Raw genomic sequence first — 21,118 nt, 5'->3', positions numbered from 1 at the left:
CTATAAGGGGTACGATTGGACCGCACGGTTGTAGGTGTGACCAATAACGCAACGTGATACGAGGTAAATTGCCCTCATACGTGTTGTGGGAAGCACATGCAAGCGTGATTTGTGTAAAGAAAAAAAAAAGGAAGAGAATTTTCTCAGGAAAATCTCTAGAGATAGGGCCTGCAACGGCTACACGTGTCTGCTAAAAGGCGGACCGGAGATACTCGGAGCAGAAGAAGTTCAGTGGAAGAGCTTTAAGGATTTCCAACGTAGATTTCTGTGTCTGGTGCATTTAAGGAAGTTTTTCTGTGTTAAAGAGGTCCACAATGGCAGCCAAGTGCACAACACAGAGACGTTCAGCAGTCAGGATTCAGACTCCAGAGGCTTGCAGACCCCGAGGGTCTGCTCGGTTAGTAATGTGGGGGAAATATGGTCCCCACACTGAGAACTTTTGTGATGAATGGACACGAATGACTGCGGGGGATAAAGCACCATTTCCTGGGATAGGTAGTTTTGACTCAGAGGTGTTGCATAATTTAAGGCGGAGGATCTGTCTCATAAAATCCTGGAAACGAGTTAAACATGATGATTGTTTGCAGTTATGGCAACAGGAAAGTGAAATGCAAAGAAATGTAACTTACATACCTAACTTTCATCTTGAGAGGAGAGACATGGCAATGGAGAGGATTATGGTTGCAGAGAAATGGCACAATGTTGTACGATAAAAATGCACTTAGTAACAGTATTAAGAATGAAAGTGTTAAATGTAATAATGTTTATGAAAATGAAAGTGTAAAAATTACAAATGTTAACCTGTGCAAATCGCACCCCATGTTAAACTTCCCTCAGGATTACCAACAAGAAAGTGAGCCCAGAACGATGTCGGCACCTCTTCCAGAAGCCATCCTACAAGACATCCAGGTGGACGCGACCAAATTGGTAAAGGCAATAATCAAACCCCCTAACGGAGGGTCAGGTGAGGTCGTGTCCACAGGTACGTACAATGTTTTATATCACGCACAAACAAATGTACCCCATATTGTAAGACCAAAACAAGGTGATGTAATTGAGTTTAGTCCTGTCAGGGTGATCACAGTCCCCAATGGGAAGACTGACGATCAGGGAACCATTCCCGTCAAGGACAGTGCAATGCGCCATCCCTGGTCCCGGACAGAATTGAGATCAATCATGTCTGATTACCCAGATCCTAGGAAAGATCTAACTGTATGATCAAAGATTCACAGAAGGTATATCAACTCCCTAGACAACGACATAATCATGGTATCCAAGGAATCAGGTAGGTACAGGGAAAGCGGTTGATGGTGATGAGCATCCAAGCGTTTGAGGAGGCATCAAATCAACCAAAACCCCAGGCCATTGGCACATGGAGGAACTCAAGGATTTGTTATCTTTGTAAAAGAGAAGGGCATTATGCCAGTAACTGCAACAGCCCACATAAAATCAGACCCCCTAGACATGAAAATGAGCAAAAGTTAGGACACACCAAATTATAATCAGGGATCATATAGGAAGAATTTTGGGCCACACCCATGATATGTGGTCAGGAAAGGTGATCATTAGGACTGATGGTAAGCCTGAGGTAACGGTTAACAAATAGGGAGGTCATTCACTGAAGACACAGGAATGACCAGGTGAAACGTTGTAAATGTATTTGTGGAAAATGTTTTTTTTTCCCTCTCTCTCTCCCCATCTCTGACGATTATTGGTAAGAACTCAAACATTGCATATCCGCTTGGTCTTTGCAGAAGTCTACCAAACCCCAGCATGACCTATCCACATCAATGTATCCTGGCCAGATACAGAAAGTGGAGTATGGTGCTGGAGGGAGGGACGGCGCAAAGAAACCATTGGACATGTAGATATGACAGCCTGTTGATCTGGCAATGTTTTAAAATGTTTGAAAAAAAATGTTTTTTCTCTTTTCCTATTGTTGGTTATTGTTGATTTATGTAATATACATATACATATGAAGTGTTCTCTCTCTCTGTTGTTTTTTTTGTTTCCTCTCTCTTCTCACTCATGTTTTCATGTTTTAAAGATGGTATGTCACCCCTCAGTTAGACAAATGGTGATGCAGGATTTTTTTTTTTTTGCTCCTTACAGAAAGATCGCTGGTTTGGAGGGAATATTGCATCACCAGAATGTTCGTTTGGAAGACTGAGAGACAGCACCTTTGAGAAGACAGCAGAACAAGAAGAACAACAAGACGAGAGAACTAATTATCGTAACAAGTTTCTCTCCCCCTCAAACTGATTTTCTGTACCCCATTACAAATTTCTTCTTTTCTCCTCCTGTAAGATGGACTTGCCCCAAGAGACTGTGATATGGATTTTTCCTGTTGACCATGATGTTGACCAGAGCAGTCTGTTTCGGTGAGAGTACCAGTGAGGTCGAGAAAGGATCCAGAACGGGTTTCTGATGACTAAGACGGAGGTGTAAATTTCCAATAGCAACACAACCACCAAGCAAAGGCGAGTACCGGAAACGATCTAGCAGTCATGTTATTTGTAAACATTGTGAAGGATTGTTAGCTGAAAAGAGAACTGTATCTGTAGACTCTGTGACAGTGTAGTAGAGGATGGGTGCATCAAGAAATGTCAGTCCAGTTTTAATATCCACATGGACCGGCATCCATTGAGTGACTATCACTCCTTAGTGGGTAGTGTATTAAATCAAACAGATTGTTGGGTATGCTCTCAAGTACCTCAAGGTCATAGCAAATCAGGGCTAGTACCATTTCCTTTAACGGTAGGGGAGGTACTTGAGCTAAAGGGTGGGAGACCGGTGGACAGGAGGTTTAATATCTCTAGTCCTCCTAGTTTGAAGCTCCACCAATATCATGTGGATAGACCCCTAGTATGTTTTAACATTACCAATCCCCGAAAGCCGGGAAATTGGGAAGTGTCATGGAGTAACCAAACCATGACCTTTTCATATAGAGCAGATAGAATGCCTACAGATACAGAGCTTATACGCCACATAGCCAGTAGAGGAAAATCTTTCCGGTATAGGTATACCTTAGGAAACAGGATTACGAGAGTTGGAGAGGTATCACCAGGATACTGTGCACATATCGTACAACCTGATACGTGTACTAAACAGATGGGAGAATTAGGGTTAGGAGATTTCACATGGAAGGTTTGTAATATGGTTATGACATATTCCGTCCCATATGTTCTCCCCGATGATGCATATTTCATATGCGGGAGAAAGGCGTATGAGCGGCTTGCCCCAAACTCTGAAGGATTGTGTTATATTGGAAAAGTACTACCTGAGGTAATGAGTCTAAGGAGTGAGGAAACTGTAATTTCAATGGATTTGATTTATGACCCAACTGTAGAAACAATGATGTAATGAAAATGCGATTATACGGTCCGTTTCTTTCACCTGTTTTTTCCGTTTTCCTCCAAGGTAAAAAGACCCACTTGGACGAGGAATTTTGATGAGCCGATATACAGACAACAGATGGATTAAAGAAGAAGTTTTGACAACCTTATACACAGATTTTTGATGAACTATGCCATAGATCCCCAGTTTCCCTAGAAATTTTAAAATTACGCTAGCCCAACACTTTTGTAAATCTATGGACATTGACAGCTTTTGCTCGCACCTTATGGGCAAAAGCACAAAGAAGACTGCAACCAACAGACACCGAACAAGACTTCAACCGACAAATGTACATTAACCTGACATAGAATACCACAGCATTTACCATAAGTGTTCTTTATCTTCATTTCTACAACCCTCAGGTAATGACACACATAGTCGATAGGGAATCCAGGCACAGATATCAGCAACCACATACCTCTCCCATTCATGTATCATCAACTAAAATGTGCTCCCCCATTTTGTTGCAACCAAAAGCCGAAACGAGCTCGGTAAAGTTTGACAGCCCATCCACAGACCCTTAGTACGGGATAAGAAGGAATTCAAATGTATACTTCGCAATACCTCGAAGCTTGATTTAAAACACGTACGGCACGATGATACATGACCCCCCAAACATGGATTCATACATACATACTTCTGCTATCTCACTAGGTCATACCTTTTTCCCACCTTCTTCTCTCCTCCCTTACCCAATCATAGAAATGTATTTACATATGACATATATTTTTCTCTTTTTTAAATGTTTTAGGAAGTGGCAGTTATTGGTGACTGCCAAAGGGTGGACTGTCAAAGTCAAAAATATTACATAGAGAGAACATACAAACCACACACAAATTTAAGTCGCTATACTTGCAAATATGCGCAGCGAGCACAGCAATATATGGAAACACACGCATTTGCTCGGACATGGCACGGAGATGGATTCGGCGCTTGTTTCATACAGTACATGGTTATAATAATGTCAAGCACCAGACATCATGGAGATTTAGAATTGGCTGATGAATTGATGTCATGAATATGTATTATCTGAACAGAACCAGATGCGCCCATCATGTTTGGTATTGAAGCAAGCAGAATGATGTGTGGGTTAGTTTGATGCTGGTTGTGAAGTTGTGGGACATTGCAGCGGATAGATATGATTATATGTATAAAAGCTAAGATCACTTTGTTAAGAACAATGGATGATCAAGCCAACCTTTTACTAAGATTTTCAGGGCTGAACCTGATTAACATATACAAAGGAGAGAGAGAGACCCCTCCCCTAGGAATAGACACACAGGAGGATAGTTCCTGTCTGGGGGGGTTGGGGGTCAGTGTTGCTGGTGGCCTCAGAGAACAGATGTAATGAAGCTACACTCAGAACAAAGCTCTCAGAAGCATGGCTGGATCATCACCAGGCACCAAAGGCTAAGTATTGAATTCACATGGCTAGATAAGGAAATATAGACAGATTGCTTTCTGGTTTAAATAGGATATTGTAACTTGGTTGTGTGATTGTTGGGTGTTTGTGTGATAGATATGGGAATCTGTGATGGTAGCTGGGACATTAGACAACCTGTAGCATAGCATTTGTGGTATTTGTTTGCCTATGGTGATTTAAAATAGATTGTACTGGTTAGTTATAATATATATCTTGTTAATCATAAATACCACCATGCAGTTGCGTTTGGGCATGTGCTTGTGGCAGTGGCGGGCTGAGATGTGTGGTTACATTGTGATCTGGTCTTGTGATGAATATGCTCTGGTTATTGAGATACTGAAGTTGTTTGGAATGTGAAAGTGAATAAGATGGTTCTAGGAAGTTGTTTGGAATGTGAAAGTGAATAAGATGGTTCTAGGAAGTTGTTTGGAATGTGAAAGTGAATAAGATGGTTCTAGGAAGTTGGATTGAAATTGTGAAAGGTGATTTAGAAGGTATGGAATTGTAAAATCAGAACATATGCATTGTTCTGAGGCTTGGACATTTTGGAATAAAATGGAGTCTTGTGTCTTCTGCTATGTGATTGTGGTGTAGCAGAGAGTGCCATGTGTTTGGACCTGCAAATCTAAAATGGCTGCTGCCGGGTATTTTCCCCTCCCCCTTTCAACCATGTGGTGCAGTCTTTGGAATCATGGGAGCTTTAATAAAATGGAGTCTAGCTTCTGTCCCATGCGGTATTGTAGGGTTGTGTATATAGGGACTGCCAGTATGGGTAAGGTCAAGTATTTTCTCCACAAAGATTCTCAGCATTGAATAACTGCGCAGCGATTGTTCCTCACATGTGTAAGCTTCGCTGCAACCATATTGTCTGTATTGTTATGGTGAGCCATTTCTCTCTCTCTCTCTCTCTCTTCTCCTCTTTCTCTCTTATTTTCCCTTAAACGTAATTGTATTGTATTGTATTGTATTTCCTGTGCAGTTATTTGGTTAGATATTCTATGTTATATTGGTAGTGTATAATTGTATTGTATTATTCTTTTGCAAGCATACCATCCATAATATATATATAAGGCGTTAGACCCTAAGCCCAGGTATCTGTGTATTTCTTATAGTGTTAAGTACTCTCAGAGCGTCGGTGACGCTCAAACAGCTTTGAAGTTAATAAGGTTACACTGTGTTGCATTTACACTCTACCACTACACAGAGGTTTACAGTATAAGTACATTCCTTGAGGTATAGTTAAGGGAGTACCCTTGCGGTACTTTTTGCGCCAATTGCGTACTGTGTTCTTTAACCTTTAACGTGTTTTTAATAAGATAAATATTTAGATTTGTTAGTACTCTCATTGCCTCCATACAGCCTACATACCCGTCAGCATCCCTCCCTAACGCCCCTGCACTGTCCCTCTACTGTAAGGGAACCTCGCTGCGGGGTCTGAGCAGGTCCGCGGAATCGGGGAGCACGTATCCGTGCTCTCGCGGGTTGCGGCCTGTCCTCACCTCTCAAGCCGGGGTCTGTGGCGGCAGAAGCGGCCGGAGCTCCGTCTGCGGCTTGCAGCGGTGGTCCGGGGGAGAGCGGGACACCGAAGCGGTCTCTGCCTGGCGGTGGCGGCAACAAGCGCTGGGCCTGACCTTCATCGTGGGAGCAGCCTGGAGCCGGTGAGTGGAGCAGGGCCTGCAGGGAAGCCCTGAAGCAGACGCTGCGGCGGCCATCTTTATTGTGGGCACTGCAGGCTACTGATACTGGCATATACTGTACCATTCAGCCTGGCAAATGATACTGGCCCCTGTCTGGTGGCTTTCATACCTGTGTCCCCCTCAGCTGCTTTTCACCCACAGCAAGCTTTACCTTTTTTTTATTTATTTTTTTATTTGTGTCTGTTGCACCGTACACTGCAGTGTCTAATTGGCACAGGGGACAGAAGGGGGCAACCTTCTTTATACCTCACTGCAGGCTGCTCTCCAAGCTCATAGCTGCAGTGCTGCACAACTATACTCACTGTCTGGGCTCTATCTCTGGACTACCTTTGTGGCTCCCATACTGCTGTAGGCTCTCTGATATATACAGGCACAACCTCTTGCTGCATGTAGCGTTTTGAGTACTCCATTTTTGCCGCACTGTTTTTTACTTAATAATGGTGCCCTGATCACCTTATATCCCAACCCAGAGCTTTCTTTTCTATCAGTGGGTAATATTACTCTTTTGCTACCTATAACTACTAACTACAGAAAAGATCTTGCTATATTATGAGCCATATTGCACTGAAAGCTAAGAAAAAAGGGCCTCAGGAAATTTCTCACCACTTTCTTCGACAAGAAAAGCAGCTTTCACCTCGATCTCCTAATAGCCCGTCTCAGCCTCTCGTGATGGACCAATCATCGTCACCTGCTACTAGGGGTGATATTCAGACCCTTCAGGCTCTTATAAATGGACCTTAAGGAATCTTTTACCACTGCCCTGGAGAAGGCTGTAGGTGAACTGAAAGCAGATATGACGGACCTTTCGTCCCGTACCGCTTCTCTAGAAACGCAAGTGGACAAGAACGAAGATTTGGAGAATCGCAAAAGACGGAACAATCGCGAAAGATGGAACAACCTCCGTATTCGCAACGTCCTGGAAACGGTGGCCCCAGGTGAGCTAGAGCCCTACCTCTTACGCCTGTTTGCTCACCTCCTCCCGTCTGAAGATGCTTCTGCTTTTCAAATTGAGAGGGCGCATAGAGCTCTACGGCCCAAACCGAAGGACACTGACCCCCCAGAGATGTGATCCTCAAGTTCCTTTCCTTCAAGATCAAGAACTTGATCACTACGGCCAGTAGATCTTCTTCCTCTATTTTGTTCGAAGGGACGAAGCTCCAAATATTCCAGTATCTAGCCCCTTCCACCATAGCGAAACGCAGGGACCTGCGCTCAGTGACTGCTCTGCTCAGAGAAAATGGATATAAATATAAATGGGGATTTCCATTCAGTCTTCAAGTAGAGATTAAGGGGAAGCCCTATTTCATAACGACACCGGATGAAGGAAAGGATCTGCTTCGTAGATTGAACCTTAACTTGTCCTCTGGTCCGTCTCGCCTAGGGGCTCACGCCCAAGATTGATAGTCTCGAACATTCTCAATGCAGATCTATTTGTTGGTTTCCTGTTGTTTATTATACTAGAATGTACGATATGTATTGTGCTTTGTACTGCTTAGGTATCATACCAGGCTCAATACTAGTTTCGCTATGTGTTGATATTTCCTTTGGTTATTGTTAGTACCCACTCTATTCTAACGAGAAATGTAGTATAACTGCTCTGGGTGGGATATGTTGGCCCACCTCCAAGCCTCGTCAACCCCAATTTTAGGGATTATTGCATTTGCACCTGTGAATTTGATTTTGTGACTCGGGTTTATCCCCGATTTTTGAATCCCACATCTGAGCTCTTTCCCTTTTTATAGGAGCTCACTTGTTGTAGTGATCAGCCCTATTTTTGGCTGTACCGACTACTCCCCCCCCCCCCCGTTTTTGATCTTCATTTTTGATTTATAGTTGTCAGACTATATTACTCTAATACAGCTCAGACCCCCCCCCCTTTTTTTTCTGTCCCTGTGACCATGCCGTTTACATGTCTTACCATTAACACTAAGGGCCTTAATACTCCACAGAAGCGCTCACACTTGTTCCATTCATTAAAACGCCTTCGGGGCGACTGCAGTTTTCTTCAGGAAACCCACCTCAAGTCAGGGAGTCACCCATCCTTAGCCTCCAAACACTACCCGACTGTATATTATTCTAACAGTGCCTCTAAACGGAATGGAGTGGCCATACTGCTCCGATCCACGTTTCCTTTCGTGCTTTCTGACTCCAGGAGTGATCCCGAGGGTCGATTTCTTATTCTCCAGGGGAAGTTGGGACATGAGGAGGTAACCTTAGCTAATATCTATGCCCCCAACTCAGCCCATTCCCAGTTTTTCAATAAGTTTTTTCATATGCTCTCGGAATTTAGAAGTGGTAAAACGCTTTTAGGTGGGGATTTTAATACAGTCCAGCTTCCCTCGTTAGACAAGTCTGATACCCATGATGACAGGACCAAAATCCCGGGCTCTGCGGCCTTACGTAAACACATGGCCGAGGCTGGCCTCTTTGACATCTGGAGATCCCTCAATCCCTCCGTGAGGGATTATACCTTTTATTCTAACCCCCATGACACCTATTCCCGTATTGATCTTTTTCTAGGGTGTGCTTCCCTTTCTCAAACTGCGAGTCATTCCTCCATCTTTCCTAATTCATGGTCTGATCACTCTATTCTCGAAGCATCCTTTGGGCTCTTGGAGTCCGCCTCGGGAAGGCCCTCCTGGAGACTGAATGAAACCCTCCTGAAGCTCCCTCAGTTTCAGGATATGGTTAAAGAATGCTTGCAGGAATACTTCCGTCTTAATATGTCTGAGGAGGCACATAAGTCTGTGATTAGGGGACATATCATTCAATTCGCTTTTCGCCGTAAGAAGTCTCAAGAAGCCTTGATTGTATCCCTTACCTCGTCCATCGCTTCTCTGGATCGAGAGCATAAGAGGACTTTGTCCAAGAGGACTTTGTCTCAACTCTCCCAAAAACGGGCAGAGTTACAGGTTCTTCTTGCCGAATGTGTTGAGCAGAGTCTCAGATGGCCCATCAAATGTTTTATGATAGGAGTAATAAAGCACATACCTTGTTGGCCCGTAGACTTAGAGCTAAACGAGCCCCACAGATCATTTCTGCGATCTAAAGTCCCTCAGGTGCTCTGCTTTATAACCCTAAAGATATTAATGGTGCGTTTACACATTATTATAAAGCTTTATATAATTTGTCTGCCCCGTCTGACACTGAATCCCATGTTCAGGGTATTCAACATTATCTGGACTCTTGTACGCTTCCCAGTATATCTGAATCTACGGGCCGGACCATGCATGCGGATATCACTGAAGAAGAACTTGCCTCGGCCCTTAAATCACAGAAACCGTCTAAGGCACCTGGCCCTGATGGTCTCCCTATGTCCTACTATAAATCGTTTGAGCGACTTTCTCCCCAGTTGATCCGTTTGTTCAATTCTATTCTGCATGGCGTCTCCTTCCATCCTGACTACTGTCTCTAAAATTATTGTTATTCCCAAACCTGGGAAAGACCCCTCTCTTTGCGCTAGTTATCGTCCCATTTCCCTGATCAACACAGATCTTAAATTATTTGCCAAAATCTTGGCCACTAGGCTGAATGTAGTTTTATCTTCCTTAATTCACCCTGACCAGGTGGGCGTCATCCCTCAGCGCCAAGCCTCTGACAATTCAAGACGTACTATAGATCTGATACATCACTCCACCGCCCATAGGATTCCATCAGTAATCTTGGCCCTGGACGCGGAAAAGGCGTTTGACCGCCTATTATGGCCTTTTATGTTTAAAACCCCTGCCTCAGTAGGTATCTCAGCAAATTTCATGCAGGCCATAAAATCTCTCTATTTGCACCCATCTTCTACGGTGATGACCAACGGATTACACTCGCCACGTTTTGCTCTGGGAAATGGAACGAGACAGGGGCGCCCCCTATCCCCTCTTATTTTTGCTATTTTCATCGAGCCATTGGCGGCTAGAATTAGAGCTAACCCCGATATTGGAGGCGACGATATTCTCCTTACCTTGACTTCTCCCTTAATATCGCTCCCTAACCTCAAATCGGAATTACGAACATACGGCACCCTCTCTAGATACAAAATTAATAGCTCTAAGTCTGAAGCCTTGGCTCTTTGTGTTCCCTCGCAACAACTCTCTACGCTTACTATCTCCTTTCCTTTTATCTGGCGTCCCTTGGCAATTAAATACCTTGGCATCTCCATCACTAAGTCATACTCTTCACTTTACCAAGCTAACTACACTCCTATGTTTCAGACACTGGAAAAAGATTTATCGCGCTGGCAGTCCCTTTTTATATCGTGGATTGGTAGAATTGACACGATTAAAATTAATCTCCTCCCTAGACTATTATATTTATTCCAAAACATACCTATACCAATCCCGATTTCGGCCTTGGACTCCATGCAAGCCCTCTGCAATCGCTTCATCTGGGCAGATGGTAAACCTCGCATTCGTAGAGCTATTTTGGCTAGGTCTGCTTCTAATGGCGGATTGGGTTTGCCAATACTCCGCTCTTATTACCACGCCGCCCAGCTGAACCATGTTGTGTCGTGGCACTCCAAACCTGGATGCAAACGATGGGTAGATTTAGAGAATTCTCTGTTGCAGATAAGTCGAGTGGATGACATACTATGGTTACCCGGACTGCTTAGACCAGCCTCGGCCTGTGAGACTCCGACCATACGATTTACTCTTAAGATATGGGATAAACTCCGTCCCTCGCTGGACCTAGCTCCCTTTCCCTCACCTATGTCCCCTATCTGGAACCATCCCCGGATCCCCCCAGGTCTAGACAGACATATGGCATCTTACTGGCGAAGTCTACACATTACCAGATTCAAACATGTAAAAGGTCAATATGCTCCATCTTCATTTACTGACCTCCAAACTATTCACTCAATCCCCGCCTCCCGCCATTTTCAATATAATCAAATTATGAGCTTTGTTAATTCACAATTTCCCTCTAGTAAAAATAAGATTTTACTCACCGGTAAATCTATTTCTCGTAGTCCGTAGTGGATGCTGGGTACTCCGTAAGGACCATGGGGAATAGACGGGCTCCGCAGGAGACTGGGCACTTCTTTAAAGAAAAGATTAGGTACTACATCTGGTGTGCACTGGCTCCTCCCTCTATGCCCCTCCTCCAGACCTCAGTTAGGGAAACTGTGCCCGGAAGAGCTGACATTACAAGGAAAGGATTTGGAATCCAGGGTAAGACTCATACCAGCCACACCAATCACACCGTACAACTCGTGATAACTATACCCAGTTAACAGTATGAACAACAACTGAGCCTCATTAAACTGATGGCTCAGAACAAAAAACCCTATAGTTAAGCAATAACTATATACAAGTATTGCAGAATTCCGCACTTGGGACGGGCTCCCAGCATCCACTACGGACTACGAGAAATAGATTTACCGGTGAGTAAAATCTTATTTTCTCTGACGTCCTAGTGGATGCTGGGTACTCCGTAAGGACCATGGGGATTATACCAAAGCTCCCAAACGGGCGGGAGAGTACGGATGACTCTGCAGCACCGAATGAGCAAACTCAAGGTCCTCCTCAGCCAGGGTATCAAACTTATAGAATTTTGCAAACGTGTTTGATCCCGACCAGGTAGCAGCTCGGCAAAGTTGTAAAGCCGAGACCCCTCGGGCAGCCGCCCAAGAAGAGCCCACCTTCCTCGTGGAATGGGCTTTGACTGATTTAGGATGCGGCAGTCCAGCCGCAGAATGTGCAAGTTGAATCGGCTACAGATCCAGCGAGCAATAGTCTGCTTAGAAGCAGGAGCACCCAGCTTGTTGGGTGCATGCAGGATAAACAGCGAGTCAGTTTTTCTGACTCTAGCCGTCCTGGAAACATAGATTTTCAGGGCCCGGACTACATCCAGCAACTTTGAAGCCTCCAAGTCCCGAGTAGCCGCAGGCACCACAATAGGTTGGTTCAAATGAAACGCTGATACCACCTTAGGGAGAAATTGGGGACGAGTCCTCAATTCTGCCCTGTCCATAAGGAAGATCAGATAGGGGCTTTTACATGACAAAGCCGCCAATTCTGACACACGCCTAGCCGAAGTCAAGGCCAAAAGCATGACCACTTTCCACGTGAGATATTTCAACTCCACGGTCTGAAGTGGCTCAAACCAATGTGATTTTAGGAAATCCAACACAACGTTGAGATCCCAAGGTGCCACTCCCTTAACAAACGTCTGAACTTCAGGCAGTGAAGCCAGTTCTTTTTGAAAGAAAATAGACAGGGCCAAAATCTGGACTTTAATGGATCCCAATTTTAGGCCCATAGTCACTCCTGACTGTAGGAAGTGCAGAAATCGACCCAGCTGAAATTCTTCTGTTGGGGCCTTCATAGCCTCACACCAAGCAACATATTTTCGCCATATGCGGTGATAATGTTTTGCTGTCACATCCTTCCTAGCTTTTATCAGCGTAGGAATGACTTCAACCGGAATGCCCTTTTCCATCAGGATCCGGCGTTCAACCGCCATGCCGTCAAACGCAGCCGCGGTAAGTCTTGGAAAAGACAGGGCCCCTGCTGTAGCAGGTCCTGTCTGAGAGGCAGAGGCCAAGGGTCCTCTGAGATCATTTCTTGTAGTTCCGGGTACCAAGTCCTTCTTGGCCAATCCAGAACGATGAGTATAGTTCTTACTCCTCTCTTTCTTATTATCCTCAGTACCTTTGGTGTGAGAGGAAGAGGAGGGAACACATAAACCGACTGGTACACCCACGGTGTCACTAGAGCGTCCACAGCTATCGCCTGAGGGTCCCTTGACCTGGCGCAATATCTTTTTAGCTTTTTGTTGAGGCGGGACGCCATCATGTCCACCTGTGGCCTTTCCCAACGATTTACAATCAGCTGGAAGACTTCTGGATGAAGTCCCCACTCTCCCGGGTGGAGGTCGTGCCTGCTGAGGAAGTCTGCTTCCCAGTTGTCCACTCCCAGAATGAACACTGCTGACAGTGCTATCACGTGATTTGCCGCCCATCGGAGAATCCTTGTGGCTTCTGCCATCGCCATCCTGCTTCTTGTGCCGCCCTGTCGGTCTACATGGGCGACCGCCGTGATGTTGTCTGACTGAATCAGCACCGGCTGGTTTTGAAGCAGGGGTTTTGCCTGACTTAGGGCATTGTAAATGGCCCTTAGTTCCAGAATATTTATGTGTAGGGAAGCCTCCTGACTCGACAATTGTCCTTGGAAGTTTCTTCCCTGTGTGACTGCCCCCCAACCTCGGAGGCTTGCATCCGTGGTCACCAGGACCCAGTCCTGTATGCCGAATCTGCGGCCCTCGAGAAGATGAGCACTCTGCAGCCACCACAGCAGAGACACCCTGGCCCTCGGGGACAGGGTGATCAGCCGATGCATCTGAAGATGCGATCCGGACCACTTGTCTAACAGATCCCACTGAAAGATCCTTGCATGGAACCTGCCGAATGGAATTGCCTCGTAAGAAGCTACCATCTTTCCCAGGACTCGCGTGCAGTGATGCACCGACACCTGTTTTGGTTTCAGGAGGTCTCTGACCAGAGATGACAACTCCTTGGCCTTCTCCTCCGGGAGAAACACCTTCTTCTGTTCTGTGTCCAGAATCATACCCAGGAACAGCAGACGCGTCATAGGAACCAGCTGCGACTTTGGGATATTCAGAATCCAGCCGAGCTGTTGTAGCACTTCCTGAGATAGTGCTACTCCGACCAACAACTGCTCCCTGGACCTCGCCTTTATATGGAGATCGTCCAAGTACGGGATAATTATAACTCCCTTCTTTCGAAGGAATATCATCATTTCGGCCAGTACTTTGGTAAATACCCTTGGTGCCGTGGACAGACCAAACGGCAACGTCTGGAATTGGTAATGGCAGTCCTGTGCCACAAAACGGAGGTACACCTGGTGAGGTGGGTAAATGGGGACATGTAGGTAAGCATCCTTGATGTCCAGTGATACCATGTAATCCCCCTCTTCCAGGCTTGCAATAACCGCCCTGAGCGATTCCATTTTGAACTTGAACTTCCTTGTATAAGCGTTCAAGGATTTCAAATTTAGAATGGGTCTCACCGAACCGTCTGGTTTCGGCACCACAAACATTGTGGAATAGTAACCCCGTCCCTGTTGAAGGAGGGGAACTTTGACTATCACCTGCTGGAGGTACAGCTTGTGAATTGCCGCTAGTACTACCTCCCTGTCCTGAGGAGTAGCTGGCAAGGCTGATTTGAGGTAACGGCGAGGGGGAGACGTCTCGAACTCCAGCTTGTATCCCTGAGATACCACTTGTAGAACCCAGAGATCCACCTGTGAGCGAACCCACTGGTCGCTGAAGTTCCGGAGACGGGCCCCCACCGCACCTGGCTCCACATGTGGAGCCCCAGCGTCATGCGGTGGACTTAGTGGAAGCAGGGGAGGATTTTTGTTCTTGAGAACTGGCTGTATGGTGCAGCTTTTTCCCTCTACCCCTGCCTCTGGGCAGAAAGGACGCGTCTCTAACCCGCTTGCCTTTCTGAGGCCGAAAGGACTGTACTTGATAATACGGTGCTTTCTTAGGCTGTGAGGGAACCTGAGGTAAAAAGCTGTTGCTGTGGATACGAGGTCCGAAAGACCGTCCCCAAACAATTCCTCACCCTTATAAGGCAAAATTTCCATGTGCCTTTTAGAATCAGCATCACCTGTCCACTGCCGAGTCCATAATACTCTCCGGGCAGAAATGGACATTGCATTAATTCTAGATGTCCCTCTGTGCATCTCTCATATATAAGACTACGTCTTTAATATGCTCTATGGTTAGCAATATAGTGTCCCTGTCAAGGGAATCAATGTTATCAGACAGGGAATCAGACCACGCTGCTGCAGCACTACACATCCATGCTGAAGCAATAGCAGGTCTCAGTATAGTACCTGAGTGTGTATACACAGACTTCAGGATAGCCTCCTGCTTTCTATCTGCAGGCTCCTTTAAGGCGGCCGTATCCTGAGAAGGCAGCGCCACCTTTTTTGATAAGCGTGTCCACCTTAGGGGATGTCTCCCAGCGTAACCTATCCGTTGGCGGGAAAGGGTACGCCATTAGTAACCGCTTAGAAATTACTAGTTTCTTATCTGGGGAACCCCACGCTTCTTCACACAATTCATTTAACTCATCAGATGGGGGAAAAGTCACTGGCTGCTTTTTCTCCCCAAACATAATACCCTTTTTTGTGGTAACCGGGTTAATGTCAGAAATGTGCAACACATTTTTCATTGCCGTAATCATGCATCGGATGGCCCTAGTGGATTGTACATTTGTCTCATCCTCGTCGACACTGGAGTCAGACTCCGTGTCGACATCTGTGTCTGCCATCTGAGGTAGCGGGCGTTTTTGAGCCCCTGACGGCCTCTGAGATGCCTGGGCAGGCGCGTGCTGAGATGCCGGCTGTCCCAAAGCTGCGTCATCGAACCTTTTATGCAAGGAGTTGACACTGTCGGTTCATACCTTCCACATATCCATCCACTCAGGTGTCGGCCCCGCAGGGGGCGACATCACACTTATCGGCACCTGCTCCGCCTCCACGTAAGCGTCCTCATCAAACATGTCGACACAGCCGTACCGACACACCGCACACACACACAGGGAATGCTCTGACTGAGGACAGGACCCCACAAAGTCCTTTGGGGAGACAGAGAGAGAGTATGCCAGCACACATTAGAGCGCTATATAACAGAGGGATATACACTATACACAAAGTGAATTTTCCCCCTATAGCTGCTTATATCACAATTTGCGCCTAAATTTATGTGCCCCCCCTCTCTTTTTTACCCTTTCTGTAGTGTATACTGCAGGGGAGAGCCTGGAGAGCGTCCTTCCAGCGGAGCTGTGAAGAGAAAATGGCGCTGGCTGTGCTGAGGAAGATAGCCCCGCCCCTTCAGCGGCGGGCTTCTCCCGCTCTTTATAACGTTAATGGCGGGGGTTTCTGCACATATACAGTGTTATACACTGTATTATGTGCTTTTTTGTGCCAAAAGGTATACTAATTGCAGCCCAGGGCGCCCCCCCCCCAGCGCCCTGCACCCACCAGTGACCGGAGAGTGTGGTGTGCTGTGGGAGCAATGGCGCACAGCTGCAGTGCTGTGCGCTACCTTATTGAAGACCGGAGTCTTCAGTCGCCGATTTTCTCCGGTTTCTTCCGTCTTCTGGCTCTGCAAGGGGGACGGCGGCGCGGCTCTGCGAACGGATGATCGAGGTCGGGCCCTGTGTTCGATCCCTCTGGAGCTAATGGTGTCCAGTAGCCTAGAAGCACAAGCTAGCTGCAAGCAGGTAGGTTTGCTTCTCTCCCCTAAGTCCCACGTAGCAGTGAGTCTGTTGCCAGCAGATCTCACTGAAAATAAAAAACCTAACAAATACTTTTCTTTATAGTGAACTCAGGAGAGCCCACTAAGTGCATCCAGCTCAGGCCGGGCACAGATTCTAACTGAGGTCTGGAGGAGGGGCAAAGAGGGAGGAGCCAGTGCACACCAGATGTAGTACCTAATCTTTTCTTTAAAGAAGGGCCCAGTCTCCTGCGGAGCCCGTCTATTCCCCATGGTCCTTACGGAGTACCCAGCATCCACTAGGACGTCAGAGAAATTTGGATGCTGACCCACTTTGAACGCATCTGCTCTCATTCAGTTGGCCATAAAGGTAATATCTCTGTTCTCTATCATTCCGTCCTGGCCCCAGACCCCCCAGAACGAGATCCTCATGAACTGGCTTGGGAGTTAGATCTCCCGTCCACTTTTGACGACGAGGATTGGTCCACAATCAGGACTAGAATCACTAAAGCCTCCATCAGTGTAACTATCAGGGATACATGTTATAAAGTATACACCCGGTGGTATTTGACACCCTCCAGACTTCACGCTATCTTTCCTTTGACCTCGGATCACTGCTGGAGGAACTGCGGGGAGATTGGTACATTCCCTCATATATGGTGGTTTTGCACGATAATTCAGTCATTTTGGGAACAAGTGTGGGCGCTCCTTTCACAGGTTTTGGAACATCCAGTCTCGGGTAACATTACCATTGCACTGATATGTGCTCCGACTCCTTCGCTTGGCAAGCAGCAAGACAAACTTGTAACTGACAAACTTGTAACTCATGTATGTAACGCAGCTAAATCCCTTATAGCCAAACAATGGAAGTCCTCAGTGGCGCCTTCAACCACTGCCCTTTTGAATCGTATCCAGTTTGTTGCCTCAATGGAATATACCACGAGTTTACAAAATAACACGGTAACATCCTTTCACAAAATATGGTCCCGCTGGTTCCTTTTTCGTTCTTCCCCCCTCCCTGGCCTCAGCTGATACCCCTATGTCTTCGTGTATTTTATCCACTACGCCCACGAGATCTTATTTATTTTATTTTTTTTCTTCTCTTTTTCTTTTCTATTCTGGTCTCTCCCCTTGCATGTTTTGTCTATCTATTAGCAGCTTATTCCATGGCTATTCTATTAAATGCTCTATGTTTCTGTGTACTTTTTGTTGCTTTCTGATATTGCAATGCCCGTATTTCACAGTACACTTTTTGTATTACTTGTTTGTTTCTAAAATAAAATTAAAAACATTGTTTAAAAAAAAAAAGTAAGTTTTATAAATAAAAAAAAAGCTACTAGCATTACTAATGTGGTTCCACTGGCGTTTCTATAATGGGTGCAGTGTGTGCGGTGCACACGGGCCCCTGAGTCCACAGAGGGCCCCCACCGCACACGCTGCACCCATTTTGTGATTACTCACCCCTCCGGAGTCCCGTGGCGACGTCCACGGAGGTGTTAAAACTCTGTGAAAATGGCCCAGCGGCCATTTTCACGGAGTTCTGCGCATGCGCAGTAGAGAAATCTCAGGGAAAATGGCCGCCACACCATTTTCCCTGGGATCTGTGCATGCGCAGTAGAGTCTGAGTGCTCTAGGGCTCAGACTCTCCCCGCTGCTGGCAGAGAGGAGGGGGCCCCGAACGGAGGAGGCTGCACCCGGGCCTCCTCCTCTCTTAAAACACTGCTGTGTGGTTCATATGTGTAAGGTGAATTGCTGTGTGGAATTATGTGTATTATGGGCATTAATAATGTGGTGCATATGTGTAAGATGCATTATTGTGTGGAATTTTGTGTATTATGGGCATTACTAGTGTGGTGCATATGTGTAAGGTGCATTATTGTGTGGAATTTTGTGTATTATGGGCATTACTAGTGTGGTTCATATGTGTAAGGTGCATTATTGTGTGGAATTTTGTGTATTATGGGCATTACTAGTGTGGTGCATATGTGTAAGGCGCATTACTGGGTGACATTATGTGTATTATGGGAATTACTAATGTGGGGCATTATGCAGGGTTGAACTGCACAGGGTAACCCCCCGGTTGGCCCCACTGCCTTAGTGTTGCTGGGTCAGATGCAGAACTAGCGGTGGTGCTAGGGGACACGAGCCAAAATTTTGCCTAGGGCATCAAATTGGCTAGGGCCGGCTCTGCGTCAGGCGGTGTATGTGCATGCACAGTGTGCAATGATTGCCCCAAACCAGGAAGCTGAGTGATAGTGTAAGCTAGCACTCTGCTTCCAGCTCTTCGCTGGGACATACTCGTATCATAGCCAATCCCCTAGCATGAGCATAAATGTAAATTCTCTGAAAAATATTAATTTTCACAATGTAAATTTATAAAAATGTGGAGTGTCATAAATTTGCCCCTAAAACTTATGCTGTGTTGCTAGGAGGCTTCTGGCACATACAGACAAGATGGCGAAAGTTAGTGTAATATGAGTGTTTATTAATACTATGCGCAAATATAGAGTAGCCCCCAAATGTAACATGGAGGGACAGCAGCAGATATGCCCAATATCTGATATATCTGCCTGCATTTCTGTCAGCAGAAGCAGCCCCCTAGCAGGGCCATCTTAACGTACAAATAATGCCCACAGAAGTAGTGCTGCTTATACACATAATGCCCCCAGTAGTAGCCCCTCTTGTACACATAATGCCCACTGTAGTAGCGCCCCTTATACACATAATGCCCACAGAAGTAGTACAGCTTATACACATAATGCCCCTAGTAGTAGCACAGCTTATACACATAATGCCACAGTAGTAGCGCAGCTTATACACATTATGCCCTCAGTAGTGCCACTTATACACATACTGCCCCCAGTAGTAGCTCCCCTTATACACATAATGCCCTCAGTAGTCACGACCCATATACACATAATACCCCTAGTGTATATATATATATATATATATATATATATATATATAAAGAGAGAGAGAGATTTATATACATATATATATATATAGGGTTGGAGCTGAAATGCCGGCAGTCGGGATGCCGCTGTTTAAAATCCCGACAGTGGTCGGGAACGCATGCTACATCACCCCTAACAGCCTAACCCTCACTTACTGAAGCCTAGACCAACTATCCCCCTCTACCTGCAGCAGGCTGACCATATTATCCCTTTAACGTGGGACACTCGTGAATTACACAGGTTCTGTGGCTGGCTGACTACAAGCCTGCATTTCACCTGGTTTTAAGCAGCCACAGAACCTGTGTAATTCAGGAGTGTCCCAGGTTAAAGGGATAAATAATATGGTCGGCCTACCTGCAGCCTAACCCTAACCTTCCCCGGTGGTGCCTAAAACTACCCCCCCCCCCCTTCCTGCAGCCCACCAGCCAAGGATCACAAGCCAGGGCAGCCCCATTGAAGGTAACGGGATAACACCAACTGATGGCTTTACCTACACATGCAATATCCGCAAAGCTTCATTGATCTTTTTTAAATTCCCGCCCAAAATGTATAATGCTGGTTGGAAAGCAGGAAATATCATTGTTTCCTTAGTAGACGCTTTCCTAATTCACTAATTGGTATATTTAAGGGATACTTTGTTTTGCCCTTAAACATGCAGAAATAGCAGTTTCCGCATCTTCTAAGCACAGAATAAAAAAAATTGGCCCCATAATAAATCGACAATAGTTTTTTATTGCAGAATAATGCTAGGTCCGTCTCTATACAAGGTGTCTGTAGTTACACCATTGCATGCATGCTGCATATATATTATCACTTGAGTCCACTATCTAGACATACTGAAGACTGTAACATCACCTAATGCATTTTTTCCGTTGCCTGTGCATGCGATGTATGTAACTGTAACATACATGTAATTGGCATGTACTTCACTGCCACACTCACCTGTCTGCGCTGCTGTACTGTGTTGTGTATACGGTTGCTAGGAAACGCCAACCAGCAGCGCGGGCAGGCATCTGCCGGGAGCGCGCTGAACCCGGAAACGGGAGCGCGCCCACTGCCTGATGTAAAAGCGGGAAAGCGCACGCTGTGGCTGCACGGCTTGAATCTGTAGACTGGACTGTGGTGTGAGCGCTGGCCAGGCACCGCTATAGATGCACTCCACTGCACTGTAATTCCCTATATCATATTATATAATACAATAAAATGTATGTTTGTTCCGGAGTCCGTGGGGTTTGTTAGTGTATTTTGTAAATTACCTTGCGGGCAGGAGTGGCCAAACTCCTCCAAGCAGATCATGTTTCTCTATCGTCCTTGTGGATGCTGGGGTTCCTGAAAGGACCATGGGGAATAGCGGCTCCGCAGGAGACAGGGCACAAAAAGTAAAGCTTTCCGATCAGGTGGTGTGCACT

General features: G+C 46.0%; 1 protein-coding gene across 2 annotated transcripts in view; it reads right to left on the bottom strand.

The window, feature by feature from the left end:
- The window catches only part of ARMC3 (armadillo repeat containing 3), a 287,743-nt gene extending 267,042 nt beyond the window's left edge, over positions 1-20,701 (bottom strand). Inside the window, exon 1 of one of the 2 annotated variants that reach the window (XM_063921586.1) lies at positions 20,652-20,701. The gene's annotated coding sequence lies outside the window, so the exon portion shown is untranslated. The remainder of the gene's footprint in view (positions 1-20,651) is intronic. The other variant, XM_063921589.1, reaches the window with a different exon arrangement.
- Positions 20,702-21,118: the final 417 nt, after the last annotated feature.

The sequence above is a fragment of the Pseudophryne corroboree genome, chromosome 5 (assembly GCF_028390025.1).
Source record: "Pseudophryne corroboree isolate aPseCor3 chromosome 5, aPseCor3.hap2, whole genome shotgun sequence".
Classification (NCBI taxonomy): domain Eukaryota; kingdom Metazoa; phylum Chordata; class Amphibia; order Anura; family Myobatrachidae; genus Pseudophryne; species Pseudophryne corroboree.
The sequence above is the reverse complement of the archived record's forward strand: the minus strand, read 5'-3'. Positions and strand labels throughout refer to the sequence as shown.